We start from the raw sequence: 27234 nt of genomic DNA on the forward strand, positions 1-27234 counted from the left end.
TGACATCTGAGAGGTAAGTAAAGCAACCAATTATGGGTGGTGAATAAAGCTGAACAGTGGTCAACGCTGATGCCCAGCTACCTTGATTGAGCAACAGATGGTAGGGCTAATCATTCAAACAAGGAATAAAGATGAGAAGGGGCTCATTTATCCATTCATCCAACAACTATCGATGAGGTATCTGATCACTCCCTGGGGGAAATGCGGTGAACAACCAAAAAACCCCAAACTCTTCTACCGAAACTGAATTTCTCATAGAAGTAGGTAAGCCAACAAGCACGGGAATAACCTAACTTCTGAGGGTGATAACTGCTATAAACGGATGGTGCTTGAGAAAATTCCTAAGGAAGCTGAAGCTGGACCCACAGAAAGAAGTATTAGTATTGTATAGCTATTTCATCAAGCAGGCTTGGAAATGGGAGACATGCTCTCTGATGCCAACTCTGCTATAAACTGGTTGTGTTACTTGGAAACTTTGCTTGGCCTGTTTAAGCCTCAGTCTCCCCCAATTATGACAGGAAGACACTTGTTTAACAGAGCTGTTATGATTTTAAGTAGGAAAGAATGTGATCTGCGTATGCATGTCCAGGTACCCATGTATGTGTGTGTGGAATCCTAGCGCCATGTCTGGCACACATCAGCACGCAGTAACAACTACTACTATATAATCATTCAGAGGTGTGTGGAGAGGGAGAGGGCTAACAGCTTCTCTCAAAGTCATTCATCACTTATGTTTTTCGGGCTTTACATCTTCCTTCAGCAAGTTTTCATCGTGTGCATAGTCTGTGCATGATACTATTCCAGGAGCCAGGGAACCAGCAGTAAACAAGACAGACCTGGTTCCAGGCTTCAGCACTAAAGCTGTTGCTGGCACCTTCATCCTTTTCAGCAGTTGGGTCTTTCCAAGTCACAGCCTGTCTGGACACCTCCTTGTATAAAATCAGCAAAATTCCCATCATGACCTCTTAGTGGTCCATTTCAAGGGCAATATGTAACAGCTAATAGGCTTCACAAGAATCTGAGGGTATTTAGAAGATGAGACAGCTGTCTCCCCCTTGCCAGTCTGAGACCGTATGAAGTTTAACGTTGCTGGAGAGAAGAATGGCAATTCCAGTCAACAATGGCAGACAAGCTGGAATCTGGATGAAACTGCATCCTGGGGCAGTTGTGCTCTCATCTTTATTCCTTGTTTGAATGATTAGCCCTATCATCCTGTTGCTATACTTACATTTCCTACACAGGAGCAATAGGAGGAACAGCTGGGAACAGAGAACAGGAGTTCCTGTCATGGTGCACTGGAAATGAATCCGACTAGGAACCATGAGTTTGCAGGTTCGATCCCTGGCCTCGCTCAGTGGACTAAGGCTGCGGTGTTGCCATGAGCTGTGGTGTAGTCACAGACCGGGCTTGGATCCTGCATTGCTGTGGCTGTGGTGTAGGCCGGTGGCTACAGCTCAGATTAGACCCCTGGCCTGGGAACCTCCATATGCCACAGGTGCAGCCATAAAAAGACAAAGAAAGAACAGAAAGAAGGGAGAGAGAGAGAGAAAGAGATGAATGCTGCAGATATTCTTGAACCAACAGGTTCCAAGAGCTAGAGGTTGCCAAGTGCCACCCCACCCCCAGCTCTGAGAGGTTGCTGTGTCAGGGGGTCTCAACCTCGGTCATGCATTAGAGTCCCTCCAACAAGCCTTAAAAATGGTCAGGCCTAGGCCTTACCTCCCCACCCCTGAGATGCTTTAATTGGACTGGGTGGGGCCTGGAGATTGGCATTATTATAAATTTCCCCAGGTTATTCTAAAGTTTCTAACCTCTTTTGTGAACCACCAGTCAGAGCTAATAATAAACAATGTGTGATTTCAACTGAAGCATTGGCAATGAGGGGGGTATAAAGTAATCAAATTAATTAGAAGAAAAACTGTAAATTATATTTTATCTACTCCTCCCTGAGTCATCCTCAAATTATCATTACTTCTTTTAATCCCAGGTCTCAGCAGAGGAATAATGATTTTTATTGAACTAACAATCAAATCCATTAATAAGAATTCATTAAACGAGTACTATTTTAAGAGGTTGCATTTTTTGATACATGGTTTAGATACACTAACACAAAATATACAAAACCATTTTTAAAAATTCCTAATGTAACTTTAGCCCTCAAATGTTCATTTCTTTTCTTAATCTCTAGCATCTTTCTTTCATACGTTTTGTTAAACTGGATGCCAGGTTCTAATTTAATATAAAATAAGTGCTCTGTATCAGAGGACAGCTGTAGCCAGAGAACCTGATGAAAAGGCTACCATCATCCTGTAATAAATAAATTGAGAAATCTGTATTGATAGCATTCTTTGAAAGCAAAAAGGTTTTAAGTTAGGCCCTTTTCTAGGGCCACATCCGTGGCACATGGAGGTTCCCCGGCTAGAGGTCGAATCAGAGCTGTAGCTGCTGGCCTACACCACAGCCACAGCAATGCGGGATCCGAGCCACATCTGCAACCTACACCACAGCTCACAGCAACGCCAGATCCTCAACCCACCGAGCGAGGCCAGGGATGGAACCCGCAACCCCATGGTTCCTAGTCGGATTCGCTAACCACCGAGCCATGATGGGAACTCCAAGCTATTTTATATTTTATAAAATGTAAAACCTAAAAGTAAATTAGAACTAAAAGTAAATCAAATATCATTTCAGAAGCACTATTTTTCTGTCAAATTTGCATGAGAACATTACAAGCCATTGTTTATTTCTGATTCACTCAAAAAAAGGATCATTTCATTTTCCAATGATTTCACATCGCTCGCATTATTATTTAAACAACTGCCCACTGCGAGATTTGATAATCATGTTCAGGAAAAGACGGCATCATTAAACACAGGAGATGTTTGAACGGAGACTACTTTTTGAGGTAAATGTCAATAAACGGCTTCACATTATAGCAATTTTTTTCTCCTACTAAACTTTATCAATGGATGATAAGGACTCTGCATATCAATCTAAAATTATTGTCATAAAGCAGAATAAGCTGATTATTCACTAAAACCACAGGTGACCAAATTAGCAAAACACTCGAATCACATAAAATGTGACCTTACGTAAAAATCAGCCATCATCTCTCACAACTGATATTAAAGTCCAATACTATTTTAAAATCAATTATTGATCTTAAAATAGAATACAGACATGAGATACAAAGGCTTTTGTCTAAGCTAGAAACAACATTCAATCCCAACTACTGCCAAATATTATTAAATGACAACTATAATGGGATATTATAATGTTTTACGTTGTTTTACTGCTTATATAAAGATATTATTACCCCACTTTATAGATGTAGAAATTGAGGCTTACAAGTGCTAAGCAATACACCTACAGTGTTTGTATAGAAATGGTAAATATGAAATTCAAAGTCAAATCTTGGCTCCAAACAGAAAGACTCCAGTTTTCTAAATGGTACTGCTGTGGCTTTTAAAGAATATTTATGATCACTTTAGTAAAAAGGTCAGAGAAGTAGCTTTCTTTACTACTTCTGCGGAATGGTAACCTTTCTAACTTATGAGGCCAGAAAGATAACTGTATTTTTATTTTTTAGGAGGAAAAAGTGGACAAATATATCACAATGACTGAATTTGCCAAGAAACACTATTTTTAAGCAATTTCCATTGCTCTTCAGTCATATCTGTCCATTCAAATTAATACAAGGAGCAAACACCACAAAAGTACTCCAAGAGTCTTCATCATCGAAACTGTATTTCAGTTCCTTCATCACGCTGACTTAGCCAGACGCTTAAGTTCTTTGAGTCACTCTGCAAGCGCCCAAACACTCCCTAAGTAATGACCCTAGCGTGTTGTTCATGGGATGAACCATCCTCCACTGATTTAAATTATTCCAGGCCTGGCACGAGACAGGTGTCTCTTTGCTAAGCTAAGCTGCTGTTTTCCTCATGATACGCTTTTGTGCACTAGATCTAAATTCACATCTGTGTGAACATTTAGCTCACTTAACTCATCCTTTAAACTTGAAGCCCATGAGGGCTCTCTACCTTTTCCTGTTAGTATTTACATACCCAGAACAGAGCATGCTGCCTGGCACATGGGTGGCCCTATCCTGTTATGAGACTTTATATTCAGACCTTAGACTAACGGAAGAGTTTCAGGCCTATAGCAAGCACCCTAATTGTTTATTGTTATTGCTGCTTTGAATAAATGAGTGAATTGCTGACAAAATTACCACAACCTGATGTAGCAGATACAGAAGCTTTTACAGCCTACATTTTTACTAGATTTTTTTTAACTTAGAAAAATAACATAAGTTCACCAAAAATACTTAGCAAGGATCTGTTTTGTAATTCTATATCACAGGGATTATATGAATCAGAGTAAGATCTGTTTAAAAGGAAGGAGACAGATCCAATCTTGGCAGTTCCTAAAATAAGAATCAAATCAGAAACTTGAGACCATAAGGAGCAGACAAGCCAGCCCCCCGACTGTATCTTGGTCCATGTAGCATCCCGCTCCTTTATTCAGAACGGCAGGCTGTGTTTTTCAAAGATGGTGGCAACAGTATCTTCCTTCCCACACATTCTTCTCCAATGGGCCTGCCCATTGCTGAAGTCCTAAAACCACCCCTAAAGGGTCAAGTCTAATCCCCTTCCCTTGATTCTGGGCTTTCTGTAGTGATTTTTTTTTTTTTTTTGAGCAAGAGTATGGCAGAAGTGAAGTTCCAAGACCGAAAAGGCTAGAGAAGAAACCCTACAGCTTCTATTTGGGGTTCTTGGAACACCCCCCTGGACCTAGTCGATGCGCAAAACCGTGACAGTTCACTAGCGAACTCTTCATCGTGTGCTACTAAGTTGAGAATGGTTTATCACACGCAATAATCGACATGAAAAGTGAGGAAAAACGTGTGTACACACACATACGCTGTGCCGACGTCTCCTTGGCATTACAAAACTATTTGGGGTAAGGATAGAATTCAGAGTTAGTGCAAGAATTAAGGGAAAGTGTCTGACAGCCCCAGGTAATCACATGTTTTATTCTTGCAACTTAACACGCATGTTGCCTACTTCCACATGATTATTCTATAATCCATCTGGACGCTCTGGCTGGACTGCTCGGCCCATCCCACCGCCTTCGCTTAGCTGACCACTCCTCAGCCTCTGACCTGTTAGTTCTCCTTTTAGACATGCTCTTAACACCCTCTACTTCTCTGTTGCAATACTGTCCGCATTTCTAATGAATTACCTGTATGACGATTAGCTTACTATTTATCACAACAAACAATGAACCCCATGAGGAATGAGACCATATGTCTGTTATTGCATTCCTAAGACACTGTAACATGGCACAGTACTGTGCATGCAGTAAAAAAAAAAAAAAAAAAAAGTTTTATGTCAAGTTAATTTACAAATGAGATGTTACAGTTATAGGCCACTGGGTGGGAGAAAGAGGCCTTCCCTCAAATCTGAGACCTCTTCGTTTTTTTTCTTTTTAGCGCATCACCTGCAGGGAAGTTCCCATGCTAGGGGTTGAATCAGAGCTGCAGCTGCCAGCCTATGCCACAGCCACAGCAATGCAGAATCCAAGCAGCATCTGGGATCTATGCCACAGCTCATGGCAGTGCTACATCCTTAACCCACTGAGCAAAGCCAGGGATCAAACCTGCATCCTCACAGAGACTATGTTGGGTTCTTAACCCACTTCACCACAACGGGGACTCCAATTTGGTTCTTGGCAAAGATGGCAACTGTGGTTTCCAAGGAGACCTGAAAGTTCAAGCCGAACGACTGGGCTGGCTCTGGTGGGTAAGGCTTTGTGCAGTAAAGCACCGCTGGGTGAAAGTGGACCAGGACCCCCAGCAGCCAACACCATCGACTTCCACGTGCCTTCCTTGCAAACTGCCTGAGGACCTCAAATATCCAACTCAGCACAATACTCAAGGGGATACATGCAGTCTCTGGAATCAGAAAGACATATAGGCACATGATTCAAACCACCAGTTGTGTCATATTAGACAACTTTCTCCCCTGAGTCTCATTTTTATAACACATGAAAAATAGAAATAATGTATTTTCATGAAGCTATTACGAAAATGAAATGAAACAGTGGATGGACCATTCTCGACATGCAGTACTAGGTCACTGAATGAAATCAGTTCCCCCTCTGGTGGGGTGAGTGACCACCATCCTGCCATGTTTCCTAAAGGAGAGCACGCTGCGATCCACCATGAAAATAAAAGTTAACATGCTCAGCTTAGGAATATAGTGTCCTGCTTACTGAACTTAGATCTGTTTAGCTGTCAGTCATTCATTAAAAAAGAAAGGAGGAGTTCACTGGTAATGAACCCAACTGGCTCCCATGAAGATGCGGGTTCATCCCTGGCCTCCCTCAGAGGTTTACGGATCCAGCGTCGCCCTGAGCTGCGGTGAAGGTCACAGACGTGACCCAGATCCTGAGCTGCTGTGGCTGTGGTGTGGGCTGGCAGCCACAGCTCTGATTCGACCTCTAGCCGGGAACTTCCAATGCCACAGGTGCGGCCCGAAGAAGACACAAAAAGCAAAGCAAAGCAAAGCAAGGAAACATCTATAAAGCCACATGTTTAAGATGAAGATTGGGGGCAGGTTAGACTAGCTGGAGGCTCACTTCCGCAATATTTTCAAGACACACCAACTTTCGCCTTGGCATTTTCCGAAGGAATCCACAATTATGCCTCTTCCTTGAAAGTGCCATTTGGAGAAGCAACTTATATTCCCGAGAAGAAAGAAAGAATGCTTCATACTTCACACTGACTACACATCTGAGGAAAAAGAATGACAGCCTCATGTCAACGCTGAGAACCTGGAATTGACACCAAGGAGCGAAGTCATCCTCGTCTTCCTCCTCTTGCCACCGATTGGCACACCTGTGTGGGAAAAATGCAAATGAGGCAGACACAGACAGCGTCAGGGGGAGAAAACGTGCAGCTCTGATTGGAGCACAACCCCTTCCAGACGGTAACGCTCCACAAGCTCGTCAAAATGTTTCTCTGCACTCACGGCTCTTGTCACTCAGTATCCGGCAGTTTTGACTGTTTACAGTACCTAGTCAACCTAGTGTTTAAAAAAAGAGACCTGACAAGTTTTACAATAAGAACATTTACAACAGAGGAAGAGCAGTTAACATACACATTTCTCCAAGAGAGACCAGAAACTATTTAGAGAAAGAGAAGAGAGATCCTAGGAAAAAGGGCATAAAACAATTCTGCAACTGAAGAGCAAGTGCACCCCTCAGCTAAATTTCAGGATATTTTACAGTCCTCTTTGTCTGCAAGCAAGCTCATTTGAGGCAGATTTTGCTGGCGTTAAATCTTAGGAAGAATATATTTTGTGGATCTTTATATGCAAGGAAGATGTTGGAAATGGGATAAAAATGAATATGAAATATGAATATGAAATAGGAAAACTTTTGAATATGGAATGGAAAAACTTCTTATGGCCATTTATTTTAACAACCTTTGATGAACATTCAGGACATAATAGTAAATAGTAAATACCTTATAATATATAGTAAATAGTAAACAGTAAATAATATGCTGCTTCCTGAAGATACTTCCTGATGAAAAATGTAGGAAAAACAGTGAAATATTCTCATTGGGTACTTCAGGCCTGTGGAAAATTAGTGCCAATACACTTGCTTGATACAGGGTTGCCACACACCTTCAGTTCATTAAAAACACAGTTTCTGCCTATCTGTGAAGCACAATAAAGCAAAGAGCAATAAAGTAAGGTATGCCTGTACTGGTTGCTTGAAAAATAGTTTATGAATGAGGACTTTGCAATCTATGCTCTCATCTCCTCTCCCGTTCATTGCAGACGTAGCTTAGACTTTAAAACAAAGCACCAAAAAGACCGAAGCACACAGGCAGACCAGGAGGAGAGGCCGGCTTAACGCCAGCTCCCATGCACATTCCCACCCTTGGAGGCAACTGCCGCTTGTTCTGCAAGAACACCAGAGAGTAACCAGCCTGAGAGACCTCCTCTGGGCCCTCTATAAAATTAAAATATCCAGCTTCTAAAGTACAATTATAGTGAGAACTTCTGGTCTGCAGAATAGAGGTAAAAGTCCCCGGCATGCTGTCATCATCATTTAAAAGCTCAGGTGAACCCATCCTCTGTCCAGTGGATGCATTTCAATTCGGGTAAATTACCATGATGTGAAAAGTCCCAATAAGTGAAGACACGTGGCTAAGAATCACAAAGAAGCTATGTAAAAGTGTGCTAATGGTTTCTAACACTCTTCATTCTTTAATTGCTTTCTCCGCAGCTTTTGAAAAGTAGAAAGTCCTTCAAAAAGGAAGCTTTGGTAAAATAGTAGAATATTGCATGGAGCGGAGGTTCTCAAGCTTCAGGCATTTTGGAATCACCCAAAGGACTGTCTGATTAAACAGATTGCTTGGCTTCAGCTTCAGAGTTTCTCATTCCATAGATCTGGGGAAGCATCCACACATTTGCATTTCTATGGCTTGTTTAGGGCTGTTGATGCTGCTGGCCCAGGAACTACAGTTTGCAAAGCACTGGCATCAGCAGAGGCAGGACCAAGGCTGCTCTGCATTATGGTGAAGAGCACACGCTTTGGACCAAACACATACATGGTCATTAGGGTTTCCCAACTATATTAAATTCAGCAGATTAGTGGTAGTCTACCTTTCTTTGAATAACTTTTCCATATTTACAGATATTCCCATGCAATCAGTCCTATGTCCATAATATTGAAGTCAAACTCAAGCTGCAGCCAACACGCAGATGTGTGACCTATGCTTCACCCACCAGATGCACCCACTGAGCCACCACTTTACAAGTGAGCAATGTGTGGAAACAGGCTCTCAAAGAAGTTTTTATACGGCCAGCATGGGGAATGGTAAGCACGGGTAGGCATCCAGTTTCCGGGAGCCTCGGTGGCTACAAGGTCAAGTTCCTCACATTCAAGAGGCATCAGTGTAACAAATTCAAGCTTCTGTCTTTAATTACTTGAGGCATTACCTTCCTCAACAGGCCAGTTACGGAGCTTGACATCAGCCTCTGTCCTAGAAGTTGAGCCCTGAGCTCTCGATCTAGCTGCTCAAATGTTCTTTGGGTCACGGGATATCCTGTAATGAACTCCTTTCTGCCAAATGGATTCTAAGGTGTGCAGCTAAGACTCAGTAAACTCACATTCTAGCACTGTGAAACACTAAATATCAGCAGAGCCTCAATTTCCTTGTACATAAAATGAAAACACTACACAGTGGAAAGTGGTTCAAAAAATCCTACATGGTAGACTTATACACACATATATATATGACATGTTTTTGTCTCTTCTAGGGCTGCACCTGGGGCATATGGAGGTTCCCAGGCTATGGGTGGAATCGGAGCTGTAGCCACTGGCCTACACCACAGTCACAGCAGCACAGGATCTGAGCCGCATCTGCAACCTACACCACAGCTCAGGGCAACGCTGGATCCTTAACCCACTGAGCAAGGCAAGAGATGGAATCTGTGTCCTCATGGATGCTGGTCAGATTGCTTCCGCTGAGCCATGACAGGAGCTCCCTGAAAGACATTTTTAACTTCCAACATATTTTTTTTTGGTCACAAAGCTTGAATTTCATGGCACTTAATAATCTTTCAAAATATAGTAATGGGTAATTGTTCACAGACAAAAGATTCCTTTAACTGACGTCAGCTAGCCAGGAAAAAAATGATTTTATATTGATGTATTTTTTTTCCTTATCTTTTCTCCTCTTAGAATTTTGGATATTTTCCAATGAAATATTCAGTATAACAATAAACATACTAACAGCAATAGTAATCCATAAACACTGATTGGTAAATCGCCCGGAAGGAACATCAGACAGAGCTCGAGGTGAGGTTTCCAACACACAGGTGCCCCCCAGGCGGTGCCCGTGAGAGCGGGAGCCGAACCTAACGTGCTTTTCCACCTCTGCTTCTTCCACAGCCCCGAGAAAGCCTCCTGGCAAGCCTGTCACGTCGCATCTTTCCTCACATTCCCGCACGCTGTTTACTAACCTCTTACTGTTTTGGGGGGGGGTTTTAGCTGACAAGTTGATGAGCACAACTGCAGTTTCTAATTTTAACTGAAGTTTTTTTTCCTTCCAGTCTGCAGGACAGATGCTGTGGTCAGAGCATCTCCCTGCTCGAATCCATTTGACTGTGTCCAGGGCCAAGGAGCCAGCTGTACAACCTGTGCTTCGGCCACCTCCAGCTCCTTTCCTTCTTGTCATTCAAAGGCCAAGCTTCTCAGGCCCATGGCAGTTTCCACCAAGGACCAGAACAAACAGTAAAACTGTCACAGACCCACGTTTAAGAACACTGGGAAGTTCCCACCAAGGCTCAGAGGTAACGAACCCAACTAGTATCCACGAAGATTCAGGTTCTAACGCTGGCCCCCATCAGTGGATTGGGGGTCTGGTACTGCCATGAGCTATAGTGTAGTCTGAAGACACGGCTCGGATCCCGTGTTGCTGTGGCTGTGGTGTAGGCCGGCAGCTGCAGCTCGGGTTCAACCCCTAGTCTGGGAACTTCCATATGCCATGGGTGCAGCCCCAAAAAATAAAAAAAAAAAGATGAAAACACTGAAGCTGGACAAGACTTTGTATGTTTGGTCACAATTCCCCACTGAACAGGTACTGGAGAGAGGATCTGATCTCAGGTCTCCTTGATTCTAGGAGCTCCCAGCCCTAAATCATTCCTGTAACATTTCCTCTTTCAATGCATGTGAAACAGGAATGACATTTATTTTTTGCTTTTTAGGGGATCCGAGTCTACGACCTTCACCACAGCCCACGGGGATGCCAGATCTTTAACCCACTGAGTGAGGCCAGGGATCGTGCCCACATCCTCATGGATACTAGTCAGGTTCGTAACCCACTGAGCCACAGCAGGAACTCCCTAAAATTGTTGTTTTTAGAATACAGTAAATATATACTCAAGTGGTAGTCACCCAGCCATCTACTAGAAATTCCTATTTTGACAGAAGAGTCATATCTTAATCCCGATTCTTTAAAAATCCACATCTGAGACAAATATCATAGGCTGAGCCTTGAAGAGAAGATGCAATTCCAAGCCAGCAAGACTGAGGAGGAAAAGGAAAAACCAAATCAGGAAGGAAAGAAAATACAAGGTGGGAACATTATGAAGCTTTACAAGGAAACAGTCAGTGGCTCAGACCCATAGGGGTTGTCCTCAGAGGCCATGTGCAACCACAGCACTTTGGGACCATCAGGAGAGAATTTTATCTGCACACTTTGTCATGGGTCAGGGTCAGCTCCATGTCCTGGTAACCCTCCAAGGTCTTCTGTTTTCTTTGTCCTGCCCTCTACATCGCTGTAGGGTCAGAGACAGACTCTACATATTATGGGACTGCACTTTCTGAGACTAAAAGTTGTAAGAGGACCTTCTGTGAGTCCTGTCTCTCTGGGCCTGGAGGTTGGGCTTGGGTGTCAGAGCCTCTGCAGCCATCACTCCAGCAGAGGATGCGACAGAGGATGCACAGTGGCAGTGGGAGGGAGCCTTCCGTCAGCAAGTTCCCGAGGCCTGGGGAGGCACAGAGCTCGGCCCAGCGCAGTTAGTAAAGAGTTTCTTACGCTCCCTCCAATTCTAATGGCCTATGATTCAAAACATTCCAGTGGCATTAGTGACCTGCAGAAGATCCAAGAGCATGTCAGCAGAAGACTGAAACTTGAACTTCTAGGAGCTCCTCCAACATGCTTTCCACTCTAGTGCAGCTTCCTTAAAACTCCCCAGAATGCTTTTGTGTTCTGAGTCCTTTAGACCACAGGGAGCAAACAAACACCTAGAAGACCCAGACAGGTACCACAAACTAGGAAACTGTGCCAGCGGTACGCCTACTGGACCAGAAAGCATCTTCCTCCCTTTTATTTTTGTAAGAATATGAGTCTTTCGTCTCCCATGTTCCCAATTTTGACAGAGCTAAGAATGAAGAAAGAGGTCTTTACCACATGAAAAATAGTTTAAGTGTGATGCCAAAAGCAGATTGCCCACGGTTTGCTAGAACCAGCTCACACCAGACAGAGGGTCTTCCCTGCTCCTTGGTCAAAGCCTTCACACTGGTAACCTGAAATTGGCAGCAACTGCTACAAAGCTGGGTTTCCACTCCTGCAGGGCCAGGTAAACACTGCACACGGCCTCACCTTTAGACAAGAGAAAATTACAGGCAATGTAGAGTAGGGAACATGCTCCCTTTGAAGGCGACAGTGAGACTGACTGTCTTAGAAAAATACTGCCACATAAGAGTGTAGGCTCGCATGGTTGACCTTCCAAATCTCGTGAGAAGTCAGAGACATGGATGGACCTAGAGATTATCACACTAAGTGACGTTAGACAGACAGTGAAGAACAGACATCATACGGTATCACTTATATCTGGACTCTTTTTAGAAAAGGACACAAATGAACTTATTTGCAGAACAGAACCAGACTTACAGACTTTGAAAAGCTCACGGTTACCAAAGGGGACAGGTGCTGGTGGGGTGGACAGGGGGTCTGAAATTGGCAATATGCACAGTGATGTATTTGGAATGACTGGCCAGTGGAGACGTGCGGTACAGCACAGAGACCTCTACCCAATATTGTGATAATCTATGTGGCAAAAGAATCTGAAACAGAATGGATGTATGTACATACATAACTGAATAACTTTGCTATACAGCAAAGATTATCACAACATTGTAAACCAACTATACTTCAATAAAACTTTAAAAAATGAAAAAAAAATTAAAAATAAACTCTAAGTATTGAGACTAAAACCTCTAATTTTTAAACATCAGCTTATTTTTTCCCCTAAACTTCTCCCTAAGACAAACTGGGATGCCTGGCCTCAAGTTTCCAAATTCCAGTTTAAACCTAGCACGATCCCAAAGGGTAGCATCCCACACACCGTCCACTAAACAAGCATCAGCATGGGAGATGCGGTTGGAATGTTCTCCTTTCTGAAAGACGCAGCAGAAGATGCTCCTTATCCCAGAGGAGCCATGCCTTTACATAACACAGCGGCGGCAGAATTTGCCATTGATCTGCCTCCCAGAAACGCACTGACCTAACTGTGAGTGCCGTGGGACCAAAACCTTTCTCTCTTCCAAATTCCTTTGTTGGGCAAACTTTATCCCTATTACTTTACCGAGTTCCAGATGACTTGAAGGCTGCTGATTTTAATATTAGCCGTTACTTGAGCAGGTTCCCAGTGAAATAACTGACAACACATGAAACTGCTCTTTTTTTTATCCTGCTTGAGGAACTATCTCTATTATCTAAAAATGACAATAGATGGAAAAATAGATATATATCAATCCTCCATTTCGTTCTGTCAGAAATGCCAACGGTTGCAAGGATGCAGTGATGTCCAAGAACCTTTTCTAAGGTCCACAGACGCATCCGCAAGACGGGTACAGGAGGGTCACTCCTTGTCTTGCAGCTGGAGCCGCAAGGTGCCTGGCTGGCCACTGTTTGCAACTTAGCTTCACAGTCTGCTGATGAGCTTGGGCTTTTTTTTTTACTTTGTCGAGAAGGAAATACAGGACTTCTTGTAAATAAAAATTGCACATATTTAAGGTGTACAATATGATGTTCTGAAACACATACACATAATTAAAAGGTTGCACAGCAAGCCAATTATCACATCCGTCTCCTCATATACGTTGTGTGTGGGTGAAAACTACACGCAAAACTACACAGAGCACGTGAAAACGGCAATCAAGCGGATTTCCAGGACTCAGTACAGTAGTATTAACTAGGGTTATCGCTCTGTTCATCTCTAGATTTATTCATCCTACGTGGCGCAACTTTGTCCCCTCTGACATTATCTCCCCATTTCCTCCACCTCCCCACCCCGCAGCCACCACTCTACTGTCTGCTTTTATATATTCAACTTTTTTAGATCCCGCATGCAGTACTTTCATTCCGTGTCTGGCTGGTTTCACTTAGCATAATGGCCCTGCAGGTTCCGCCAAGTTATCACAAGCGGCAAGATCTCCCTGGAATTTATCAATTCCAATAAATTATAATAAATACTATATATTTATATACATATACCTGTGTCTATGTACATACACATCCATGCGCACACAACACACAGTCATATATAATCACAATGTATCCATTCATTCACAGATGGACACTCAGGTTTTCTTGCATTGGCTGCTGTCAATAACGCCGCAATAAGCATGGGAGGGCAAGGGGCCGATTTCATTTCCTTTGAGTGTAGGTTCAAAAGAGACACAAAAAGTGACCCCATCCCTAGAATTTATATTCATGCTCAATGGGCATGCTGTTTCTTTAATTTCTGATCATATTCTTTTTTTCCCGAATACGCTCTGGCTCCACAAAAGCTAGCTGGTGGGATGTCTTGTTGTCAGGTGTTCCACAAACAAATCTGGATCAGTGGAGCTGCATTAGTAAGCACAGCTGAGGGAATGTGGAAACCTCCCACCCACTGAAGGAGTTGCACGGTGCCGACTAGAACACACAGGAAATTCAGATGCAACAGCAGGAGCAGCTGGATGGAGATGAAACATCTCTCCAGATCCTCTGCCAACCTTATAAAACTTAATTTAGTATAAATCTGAATTCTCTTCAACACATACTGCCTGCCAGTCCATGACAACATTGGAGCTAATATTTTTAAATTTATATTTACCATTCACACACTACCTAGATGGTGGAATTTGGAAATATCTTTCAACATTGCAGTATCACGCGGCATGGCTAGATGCACATTCAGGGCATCTGAAAAGTCAGGAAACACAGGGAAAAACTATTTTTAAAGAGTTTGTTAGTTACCTTTTTAAATATGATATCGTCAATGAATTTTACTTCGACTCCTCGAAACATTTTGGATAACATCTCTAAAATTAAAGCAATGGGTGTAACTGTTATAATACACGACAGTGTCAAAAATCTATACACACTGAGAGAAACATGAATTTACTTTTTCTGATGAACAACTGCTCAATCCTTCGGTATAATCAACATGTTTTTCTCTCATCCAACGAGAAAAAAGACTGTTCAAGTGTTCACTTTTTTATCTCAATTACAAGGAAAATGACGCTATCTAAATTGAATTTGTTCTCAGTCCTTCCTCTACAATCGGACGTGCAAAGACAATCTATCTAAAACACTGCAAAACGAACACAGATCCAAGTGGTTTGAGTAGTCCACATCCACAAGTTTTAGCATCATTTTTTCCCTGAGCTTGTGTGTAACCAGACACAGGAGGAAATAGGAGACAATAAATAAAACAAATGAGCTATTTCTCAGATGCGAATATTTTGGCTCAGGTTGAAAGATGACATTGTTTGTAGACACACAATACTCCAAAGCAGCAAAACCAATATTCTCTTAAAATACACCACATGCTGAGGAGAAAACTGATCATCTATTGAAGTATTGAGGAAAAAAATCTTTCCTATAGTGTATGACCTTGTGGATGAGGAAGACGACTAAGTATTACTTTGAGAAGGTTACTGGAGAGACAGTTTCCCATTGGTCAACTTCATTACCCATAGTAGAATGCAGATTACCAACTTCCATTAATCTTTACTAAGACCACTTCATATTCTACTCAGATTCCGTTTTCCAAGTAAAGTGAAAGAAAACAAATTCCCATCACATGGACTGACTCAGGGTCCTAGACATTAAAAACTGCACAGACACGTTTTGTTATTTTGCAGCTTAGGTCACCATTTAAAGATTATGCACATTAACCTGGTGACATCAGGCTCTGTGATCAGAGGGGAAATAGTTGTGGTTTCCTTTTCATCCTTTTTAGGGCCACACCTGAGGCATATGGAAATTCCCAGGCTAAGGGTCAAATGTGAGCTGCAGCTGCCGGCCTACACCGCAGCCACAGCCATGCGGGATGCAAGCTGTGTCTGCGACCGACACCACAGCCCACAGCAACGCCAGATCCCTAACCCACTGAGTGAGGCCGGGGATCGAAACCAGGTCTTCACGGACACCCCTTGGGTTTGCTACCAATGAACCACAACAGGAACGCTGAAATAGCTTTCCTACTGCTCCATCAGCGGCCCATTATTTCTGTGCGCCGGAAAATCTGATTTACCTCTGTTATTACCAACACAAACTCACTGTTACAACGTCCTTAAAATGCAGAGATTTCATTGGCACACACTTTATTTCTTAAATAGTAGTAAAAATAAAACACAGCTTTCCCATCATCCCTGGGTATGATCGGCCAAATAAATAAATGGTAGGATGATGGATGTATCCATGCTCTATCAGGCAATTCAACAAACCTTCATCTTCCAGAAAATGCTGAGTCTCTCTTCCAAAAATGACTTGCAGTTAGAAGAAATGTATAAAGGAATCATCAAAGAAATAACCCATATCAAATCATCTTACAGTACAGCTTACACAACATTATATGTCAATCGCACTGCAATAAAGCTGGAAAGAAAGCAAAAGAACCCAAGGGTTAATTATGTACTACTACAAAAAAGTGTGGGTACAAACGTTAAGAACTTTCAAATATAAGAAACTGGGTCAATTAAAGCTAAAGAAAGTTGAAACAGGAGTTTCTGTTATGGCTCAGCGGTAATGAACCTGACTAGCATCCATGCGGATGCGGGTTCGATCCTTGGCCCTGCTCGGTGGGTTAAGGATCTGGCATTGCTGTGAGCTGCGGAGTCGGTCATAGACATGTCTGGGATCCTGTGTTACTGTGGCTGTGGCGTAGTCCAACAGATGCAGCTCCAGTTCCACCCCTACCCTGGAAACGTCTATATGCCGCAGGTGTGGCCCTAAAAAAGACAAGTTATAACAGGTTGTAACTCAGAACTCTATTGTTGAGGTCTCAGAGGTTCCAAGAGAAGAAATGCATGCTCATGGTGTAGAAGGAGAAATTAACCAAGGTTTTCCTGAGAATCTTCAGGACAGATTATCAGAAGGACGTACCAGATCCCTGGATAGATTCTTTTATAAAATGAAGCAAACCAGTATTTGAGGGCAGGGAAAAGGCACAGACAATACTGCTAGAGCTTCTGCCAGCAGCCTTCCCTTCTGCCTGCCCCAGAGGGGAAGAGCAACACTCTGACTGCTCCTGCAGGAACTGTCTGGATTCAGACTTCTCTGGCTGTAACTCTTAATCCATCAATGTTTGCTAAAAAAATGAGAATCCGACCTACTAAACTCCTAATAAATCAACACCCAGGCAGAGTGTTCATCTAAGTATTGGCTTATTTCATATGTGGCTGCCCATTTCCCCTTCCAAGCCAGTAGTTACTTCACACGCACACAGAGCAAGCGTCATCAGGGGAGAGACTGTGATGGGTCGATGTGGAAGCCATCAACCAAGCCCATCTCCTTGTTAATAATTCTGCCCACTTTGAAGTGAAATCCCTATCCTCAGCCAACACCCCACAAACCAATTCACATGAGCCGTAGGAAAAGCCCTGCCACATCAGCTTCTGGACTCCTTTGGAAAAAACACGGATTCTGGCGTGGCAGCAGCACCCATCTGCACTTCAATCCGCTCAACCGCAGAAGGTCCTGGCATTCGCACACTTCCCTTTGTGTGTGTGGTCCAAGGGCCGACAGGTTTTCTTTTTCTTGTCACACAAGCTCTGATGGCCCAGGCTTCCAGTTCAAGGCGGTGTCCACTCCAGACGCAGCTACGTCACATGAACACACGGCCAGCCACCAGACTGGGTAAGGTGCCAGGCCACCTCCCTGACACCCGCTTTGTTTTCAAGGTCTTGGTTGATTTCAACACCTGACCACTTGGGCTAGCTGCTTTTTGTTTTGTTTCGCGTATCAGTCTTTAAATTCCCACTGTTAATGCTTTAAATTCACCAGTAAAAATGTGCCCCGGAAACGCTAGGACCCCCAACTTCTACCCCAAGAAAGGTAGAACCTCAGGCCCTGCTGTTTGCTGTCCCCATGAACCCCGACCCCCAACCTCACTGTGTGCTTTCTAATTTCTAAGTCTTTTAAGTAACATTCCTCTATTTCATCAAAGTTTCCTGATCTAACCAGCAGGAGGGCATCGTGCAAACACAGTTAAGAACCACAAGGGCTCCTCTCACTGTGATATCGGTTACTGAAAGGATGAGACCAGCACCAGACAGCGTGTCCTTGTGTTGAGTGCGATGTTCAAAGTCAACCTCCTGGTAGAACATGCAGGAGAAAAACGCCACATTGCTATTAACTGAAGGTTTGTGTCCTCCACCAGGTCAAACGCTGAAGCCTCCTGCCCAACGTGATGACATTCGAAGGGAGCACCGCTGGGAGGTGGTTCAGTCATGAGACCAGAGTCTTCCTGCACATGGATTGGTGTCCTCGTGAAAGAGACCCCAGAGGCGTTCCCATCGCGGCTCAGTGGTTAACAATCCAACTAGGAACCATGAGGTTGGGGGTGTGATCCCTGGCCTCGCTCAGTGGGTTAAGGATCCGGCGTTGCCATGAGCTGTGGTGTAGGTCGCAGATGTGGCTTGGATCCCATGTTACTGTGACTGTGGTGTAGGCCGGTGGCCTCAGCTCTGATTAGACCCCTGGCCTGGGTGTGGCCCTATAAAGGCAAAAAAAAAGAGAGAGAGAGAGAGAGACCGCAGGCAGCTCTCTTGCCCCTTTGCCATGCGGGGATACAGCAAGGTGAGAACCATCTATGAATCGAAACGTAGGCGCTGGAGTTCCTGTTGTGGCTCAGCAGGTTAAGAACCTGACATAGTCTCAGAAAGGAGGGGGGTGGATCCCTGGCCTTGCTCCGTGGGTTAAGGATCTGGCCCCGTTGTAAGCTGTGGTATAGACTAGAGACGCGGCTCATATTCCACCCCTAGCCCGAGAACTTCCATATGCCACAGGGGTAGCCACAAAAATTAAAAAAGAAAAGAAAAAAGAAGCAGGCCCTGACCAGCCACCAAATTTGCCAGATTTGCTGGCACCTTGATCTCCACCTTCCCAGCCTCCAGCACCACGTAAAACAAAGTTCTACTGTTTAGAAGCCACACAGTCTGTGGAATTCTATGAGACGCCCCAGCGGACGAAGAAGTACGACTTCAAGTCCCAACCGTGACTTCAGCCTCCGTCCCTCTGAGGGGGGCTGGAGACCCAGGTCACTTGAAGAGGACTCCATCCAAAACCCCACGATGGAGCTTAGCTTCAGGAGCGCCGGCTTTGCCAGGCTGTGGTTCTTGGCTCCCATTTCTTGGATTTCCTCTTTTTCATTCCGTGTAACGCCATCCTTCCCTCTCCATGACAATGATCTGTGCTGACTCCACTTCAGTCCTTTCAAATGGCTTCGCATTAGACTTGACTTCTCACCTCCTGGCCCACTGACAGCACTCACTCTCCTCTACCCCCCTGCAGCCTGTCCTGCAACCGGGACCTCTCCCTCCCACTGCACCCTCTCTGCACACTGGGCTACGAACCTTTGTCCTCTGCTCTTCATCCTTCCTTGCCTGTGAGCTTAGCTACTGCCATCCTCCCTAAAGCCTTTGTTCTCATCCTGTTATTTTCCAGAGGAAATGTTGCCTCTAATCTTATGTTCAGCTCTTCACGTGTCTCCTATTTTCCTTCATGATTCATTTATGTTAATGCCAGGATGTATCACAGTCGTCTCCAGCCAAGTCACTAGAGAGTTTGTGTAATATAAAGGTAATCAATTAATAATTACAAATGGCTAAAACATGTTTTCCAGTCTCTGCATTTCAAAAGATTTTTATTTTTTAAATTTTTTCCAAAGGCATTTTTAAAGATAGGATTCCTTAGAAAGAGAAAAGGAAATAAGGCCTCGGCACCTGCTACCTCTGATACACCAACAATGCAACACAGACTTTTCATCAGCCCCACAACTGCAAGGTGCAATGATACTGTAATTCACATCTCTTTAAACAAACACACAATACCCTTTGCAAAATAAAATAACATAAATTCTAGGGCACAGATCATGGAACAAAAGAATTTCATTATTTTTTCTCGCACAGACAAGTTAGATGGAAAATCATTAAGGTACAAGCTCTACCAGAAATAAATCTTCCTGGACAACTGAAGTTATTTTCACCACACTCTTTGACTAGGTAACCTAGCCAGAAAAATGTCATCAAAGAACAAACTGCGGAGCCCCCAAACAAGTTATGTTAATTACTGTGTCATTTGCAAGTTATGTCAATACCTCATTAAAAGCTGTAAAGGATGAAAGCAACGACTTGTCATATTTTAATACCGAGTACAAGGCTGTGGAGCCTCACCACTCTAACTCATCCTGTGCGTCAGACACACGGATTCCTAATTAGGTATCTGCCACAACGGGTATTCAAGCCAAGACGGCAGGCCTTCTAGCCAATTTTAACTCTAACCCCAATTTTCATTCCACCAACTTTATCTTAATTTGGGGCTCTTTACATAAAGGAAATGCAGACCCTGACAAAAGCCGTTAATCTATTTTTGGGGGGAGGGCTGATGATGTCATGATCCCTTTGAGAATTAAGCAGAAGGCACAGACTCTCCTCCCAGAGAAGCATCTGGGAGTACAGATCACACATTCACACAAACAGAATTTTACCTGCACTCTCAGGAATTTCCTGGAGTTCCTGATTATTCACGGCCAGAGTTACATCCCAAGGACATGGTGTGACCTTAGAAACACTCGGAACATCTTGTTCAAATTTCTAAAGTCTTTCTTTCACACTGTACATGAAAGAATTCTTCTAATATTATAAACGGCAACATACAAATGCGAGAAGAGCCCAGAGGTTGGGTGCCCTTTGCTTTCAGAAGGCAGCAAAGAATACTTTTTGTTTTCAAAAAATTCATAATTTCACTATCTTACAAAGTCACTGCTAGACACAAGCACTGGAAATGCGATTATGAGTCTAAACGAAGATGGGCATTAAATAATAATTAACCAGATTTCTAAAACTTAGCACTTAAAAAAAAAAGTAGCTCACAAACAATTTTCAGTTTATTACATGATGAAATGATCAATATTCGAGATCTTGGGTTAAGTCAATTATATGACGCCAATTTCCTGTTTCTTCTTATCTCTGAGAAGCAGCTACTAGAAACTTTAAAATTGCACATGTGGCTTGTGTGGTATTTCTCCTGGACAGTGCTGGACTAGACGACATAAATCAACAGTCATGCACTACATCCTGAATCCTGCAACGGGATGAGACTGTTCTCATCTTCCACCTAGAGGCCGTAATTACTTACCCGACCAACACGGTGCGTTTCTGATGTACGGGTGTGAAAAACCGCGGCCGCTCGTCGCCGTCTCCTTCCTCCTCCATGACCACCAACAGCGCTGCTCCTTCTGCGGCGTCTCCGCCACCTTCTGTTCGTCCATCGCTGTCTGCTCCTGGCCTTGTTTCCCGACGGTTCCTGCCACCACGGCCTGGCTCTAGAGGACTGCAACACCCCTACCCTCGAGGCCCCCTCACCCCATGGCCAGCTGGACCTGCAACGCTCGTGGACTTCGAATTCTTTCATTTTCTCTCTCATTTTTCCATAGCATGACACGATTTGTATTGCGGTGCACTGGCCTCAGAAAAGCTGTCATGTCTGGGGATTTTATGTCTCTTGCCCTGAAGGTGTTCACCATCACGTAGGAGAGAAGACGTTCGAATACAAAACACGACAAAATTCAAGGGGAGAACGCAATCGAGGGTTAAAATGTATGAGACAGACCATAACCACAGCTCAGAAAGTTTTCTTTTTCAAAAAAAGTATAAATTACTCCTAGCAAGCTTCCCATCTTAAATGTCACTGATAAGACCACAGCCTACAAGATTATTTCTGTATTGTTCCAAGGTAAGTGGCTGAGATGTTAAAAATGGGAAAATGTTTACAGGAAAACAGGAAAAAATGCTGCGTTTAACATTCTGATGATTAGAAACAGTAACTTGACTGTTATCTCAGCTGCCACATACTCACACACAAACTCAAGTTTTTAATTGCTTGCAAGGAAATGAAATGTCTGTCTATGAAGAATTCAGTTTCCTGAGAAGTAAAATAAAACAATTCTGAGGAAACTTCAACGCAGGAAAAGTGGAAAATTTTATTTTGAAATTTAAAACCATATAGGCCAGAGTTCCAACTGCTATTGACCTAAGTGTGTGAAATATTGTCTTCTCGCTATTTTCTTTGGCATCTTTTTTTTTTTTGTCTTTTTTGCTATTTCTTGGGCCGCTCCCGCGGCACATGGAGGTTCCCAGGCTAGGGGTCCAATCGGAGCTGTATTCTCCGGCCTACGCCAGAGCCACAGCAACGCGGGATCCGAGCCGCGTCTGCGACCTACACCACAGCTCACGGCAACGCCGGATCGTTAACCCACTGAGCAAGGGCAGGGACCGAACCCGCAACCTCATGGTTCCTAGTCGGATTCGTTAACCACTGCGCCACAACGGGAAGTCCTTCTCTGGCATCTTAAAATTGGTCAACTTACATCAGTTCACAAAGGTTTAAAAGGGCTTCGTGTTAATGACCGACTACGAGTTTTGCTTTGTTTTTTTTTAGGCAGTGATTTTTTTCAGCCTCCTTGTTTACAACTCAAACAATAGCTATTTAACAAAGAGACATGTCTGCCTACTACAACACGTTTTTCATCTTGGCCAAAGAAATGAGTACTATGTAACAGGGCAAAATCCACAATCTCTCTGTCTTCAGCCTCCATCCTTTCCAAAAAATCCATATGTCATATAATATTCCAAATGCAATTCCCCTTCCAGCTTAACCTTGGCTTTTGCCCATAATCACTAAAAGGCCTGGATGATGGCAGTAATTCAGTTTGCTCCTGTTCGTGTGGCAGGAAAATCAATACTGTGGCAGCATTTCACACAGCACCTGCTATCGTCACTCTTTTCATGTTGAAGTATCTGCAAGAGTCTGCAGAGGGTCTGAATCTACGTACTCAGGAATCACACAGTGGCTGTCAAGAAATAGATACTCATACCCAAAAAAATGCAATAAAAGCCACAACAAAAGGCTCTAAACACAGCAAGATAAAAAATAAAATAAAAACATGACAGAGAAAAGCGAAAATACAGGAGAAATTATTTCCAGTTTTTGAAATCTATAAAGGTGAGGTTTCACAGCAATCACAAGAGACTATGTGTACATATTAGAAAACCGTTGAACAGGAAAATGTGCCAGCACCATTATTACATTTACTCTACGAGTGAATGCTGTAGGTTTCCATATTCCATATTTCCATTTCTATATTTGAATTCCCACATTTTTTCTGTATTAGAAAATACTCGAAATTAAGCTTCCTGTTCTGTATGCAAACTTCACCTGAAATGGACATACCGCAAAAAACTTCCAGTAGCCGTGCTCCATAAACATGTCTTTACCTACACAATCCCTCTGGAACACACAGGCACTCAATAACTTTGTTGAATGAATGAGTGAATATCTAAGTGCAGCATCCTGGGTTTTTCTTTAAATAGTATTTACTGAAACCACCACTAACAGGCTGTACAGGCGCAATGTAGACCTCACTGGTTCCTTTCCCCCAGTCAATGAGGTGGGGAAATTTCCCAAAACATAACCTCTCTTTTTTTTTTTACCACATCCACAGCATATGGATGGTCCCTGGCCAGGGACTGAATCTGAGCTGCAGCTGCAAGCTATACCATAGCTATGGCAATGCTGGCTCCTTAACCCACCGCCCCACAATGGGAACTCCAAAACACACTCTTAATCAAAGATGACCAGGTGTGAATGGGGCTGAAGCTGGGAGGATGGACAACTGAGCAAGTCGATTTTATAATTTCCATTTCCCAGAGCAGGAAGCTAATCAGCAAATCTGCTTTGAGTCTGTAGCCTGATGTTTTTAATTTGATGGTGTGGAAGGAAAACAAATTTAGCATGACACTTTCTATAGAGCAAACACCTGAGAAGTCACCAAAATGGAAAGAATAAAACCAAGTATCAAGAGAAAATAGAGACCCTCCCTCAACTGAATTGTGGTCGAGGAGAATATAAGACAAACACACGTGCGCGTACATTTACACTCATTATAGAAAGGGTCAGAGTCAACTTAAAAATAAATCTGTGTGGAGTCATGTAATAAATCTTTTTCCGAATAGCAGATATGGTTTACAGAGGTATTCTTCACAATTTCATTTACTCCATTGTGATATTAAAAACTTAAGGCTGTGTCTACGAATATCCAACTGACAAGAGTGAAACAATATTTCTGTAGCATATTCATATCCAGAATTGACCAAGCAGAATTTCTTTCCCAAAAGTAGCTAAGGGAATACACAATGATTCTTTGCAAGCTTCTTTTTTTTCTTTAGTTATCCAAAACAAAGTCACAGTTATTTCTCAAAGCTTCTTGGATTCTCTTCCATAGAAGAAAAATGGACTATTTTCTAACACGGTGGCCTCAGATGATTTCCCTAGTGTTCATTCATTCAAGGAAAACATGGTCCCGTGACCCTGGCTTTAGAAAACTAAAACGAGGAATTGGAGAAATTATTGCCTAATTGAAAGCCCTAGCATGTGGATTGGCAGCTTAACACCAGCGAATCGTGCTTTCCATGTACACCTCACAAACTCCCTAGTGAACACTGCCATCCAGTGAATTAAGAAACAGTGATGCAGGGCTTCCTAAAACGCTCACCAATGGCCTCAGGCACCTTCCGGGATAGAAGACAAAATCCGCAAGGGAATAATTTGATTGCAACGAATCAATGGCTATGATTCTGGTTCCGCCCTTGCTAGAGTGAGAATTTTACACAGCCTCAATTTCTTCCCCTTTATTTTAGTGACCAGCACGTAGAACAGGCGGGAAAACCAAGAGAACTGTTTTGCCAGGACGGCTCTTTAACCGGACACTTAGTCAAGAATAGGAATCTCTCATCGCCTGCTTTTCTATCCTGTCCTTCTGTTGTACAACACACAAGACCACTGGCAGCCAGGTTTTTGGCATGTCTCTTATGATTTATGATTACTCTATTTTTTTCTTGCTTCAGTTATTTCATATTAAATAGTGTTCCTCTTTCTGAAGCAAATATTGAGCACTGGCTCACCAAGACCAATGCTTACCGTGTAAAAATGAACAAATTAATATTGATAATCAAATGGAAAGCAAGCAGAGAGAATCAGGACTATTCTTAGCCAGGGGGAGGTGGCAGGCTAGGAGGAGGTGTGGACCACGGCATGGGCTTTGTACCCAGTCCAGCCTGGAGCTGGCCCATGTGTCGCTCAAAGGCCACTTCACTAAGTACTAGAGTCAGAAGCAGAGCTGCAGCCCAAGGGACTTGTCGGGATCTTGCTAGGAATCTAACTATGAAGACTATTTCCGAGTTAATAATAATAGTGACATTTTAGTAGGACATTTAGTAGTACCAGGTACATCAAATCCACTGACTCAGTAAATCCTAGTCCTATTTTCATCCTTATTTTATAGGACAGCTTGAGAGAGATTAAGCAACTCGATTAAGAGAACCACACAACTGGAAGTGATATGAGTAACGAAGAGATCTCCTCTCATTTAGACGCCGAAAGATTTACCAAAAGCCACACTTGCACCGGTCAAATAATGGTTGAGGAGATTCAAGGAAACAGCCTCAGGAGGGAGGGCCCTCCCGACTACGGCCACGTTACTCTTTTCACACCCTTACAGCACTCCCTGTGTGGGAGTCAGCCACCGAGGTCAACGCGGTCCTTATTTGAGCACGAGCAGTCTTCTCCTCCAATGAAATGCACTCTCGGGCATTATCCACACCCACTCTGAAGGCTCCGGCAGAAACGGTCAGAAAGTCAACTCCCAACTTCTCAGGAATAAGAAAGAAACCAGACGTAGCCGAGTATTTCGCCAGAAATACCCAAGACAGAGACTTACTGAGAATGAGTGATGATGGGAGCTGTGTCAGCGTGGAGCCACACCGGCCGGCGGGCCATTCTTGGAAAAGCAGGCACAAGAACTTTACAAAACAACAAAAATGACAACTACCATACGTGCTAATATTTATACGGAATGGAGCATGTGCCCGGCACTGCTCCAAGAGGGTTAAGTGAATTAAATCATTTAATCTTCCTAACAACTCGACAGGTTGTTCCAACATCCTTACTAGCCCCGTTTCTAAATGAGAAAACTGAGAACAAAATCACTTAGCTAGCAAGTGACTGGAGCAGGGATTAACACTCAGGTCGTGGGCGAAGCATGGGCTCCAAATTCTACAGACATTCCAATGTAGCAACCTCTCAGCCACATACAACATTTTTAGGAATTAGGCACTCAGGTATTACAGAGTGTGAACTGATAGAGAACTGAAGTCTCATCTTTCAGTTCATCACCCATTGTAAACTGTATGACAAAATCAAATGAACCTCTTAGTTTCTGGTGAACAAATCCATTTCTACATGTTACTGAAGGTTTCTGATGATGATCATTTGAATTATTAGCTGTATCAAGAAGTACAGTGCCCAAAAGTGTGCATTTCAAGCAGAAGAAACAGAAAAAGAATTACTACTGTTTCTGCTTTGCATTTTAAGAGAACTTTCCCTGCAATTAACTCTAAAACCACTTCTTACAAATATCACCATCCATTCTTTCACACTGTTAAGGCCAAAGATAAAGGAATAAACATAAAAGGAGTAAACACTCAACTACAGAATTCGCCAAAATGACACAGCAGTTTTACAAATATTGAGATTAAATCCAAATGGCAGAAAAGCACATGACTAGTATGATATTAGGATGTTTTGAGCTGTGTGCTCAACCTCATCTCTGCATTTTAGAAAATTAAAATGACAGACAATCTCTGTGCAGATAGCAAGGTGCCTCGTTAGCGCCGTGGGCAGGCAGCGCTTTAGTCGCATATGAGCAGATAACAGCACAGAAAAGAGAAGAAACCCAGAGAAATCCCTAGGACAGAGTTTAGAGCTCTCATCACTCAATCGCCATCTGAAAAGCGTCCTGCGGCATTCCCACTTCTCCCAGAAGGCTTTAATCGCTCCAACTTCATTAAGTCTAACATTTTTCTAACTCGGATCGCAGCTATGAATCTTGCCACTGATCCCGGCTCAATATTCTCAGAGTCGTTCATTGCTAGTCAGGTTTGCACCTGCCTTCTGATTGCCTGCACCCCTTTCCAAGTTGAAATCAATGAAAACTATTAGCATGTTCTCTCCTTGGCACTTTAATTTTGGATAGCGATGTATTATTAATGCAATCATCCCCGCAAGCCTGGTTCAGCTCAGAAGTAAAATTGAAGGGTTCA

This window comes from Phacochoerus africanus, chromosome 7 (genome assembly GCF_016906955.1).
Source record: "Phacochoerus africanus isolate WHEZ1 chromosome 7, ROS_Pafr_v1, whole genome shotgun sequence".
Taxonomy (NCBI): domain Eukaryota; kingdom Metazoa; phylum Chordata; class Mammalia; order Artiodactyla; family Suidae; genus Phacochoerus; species Phacochoerus africanus.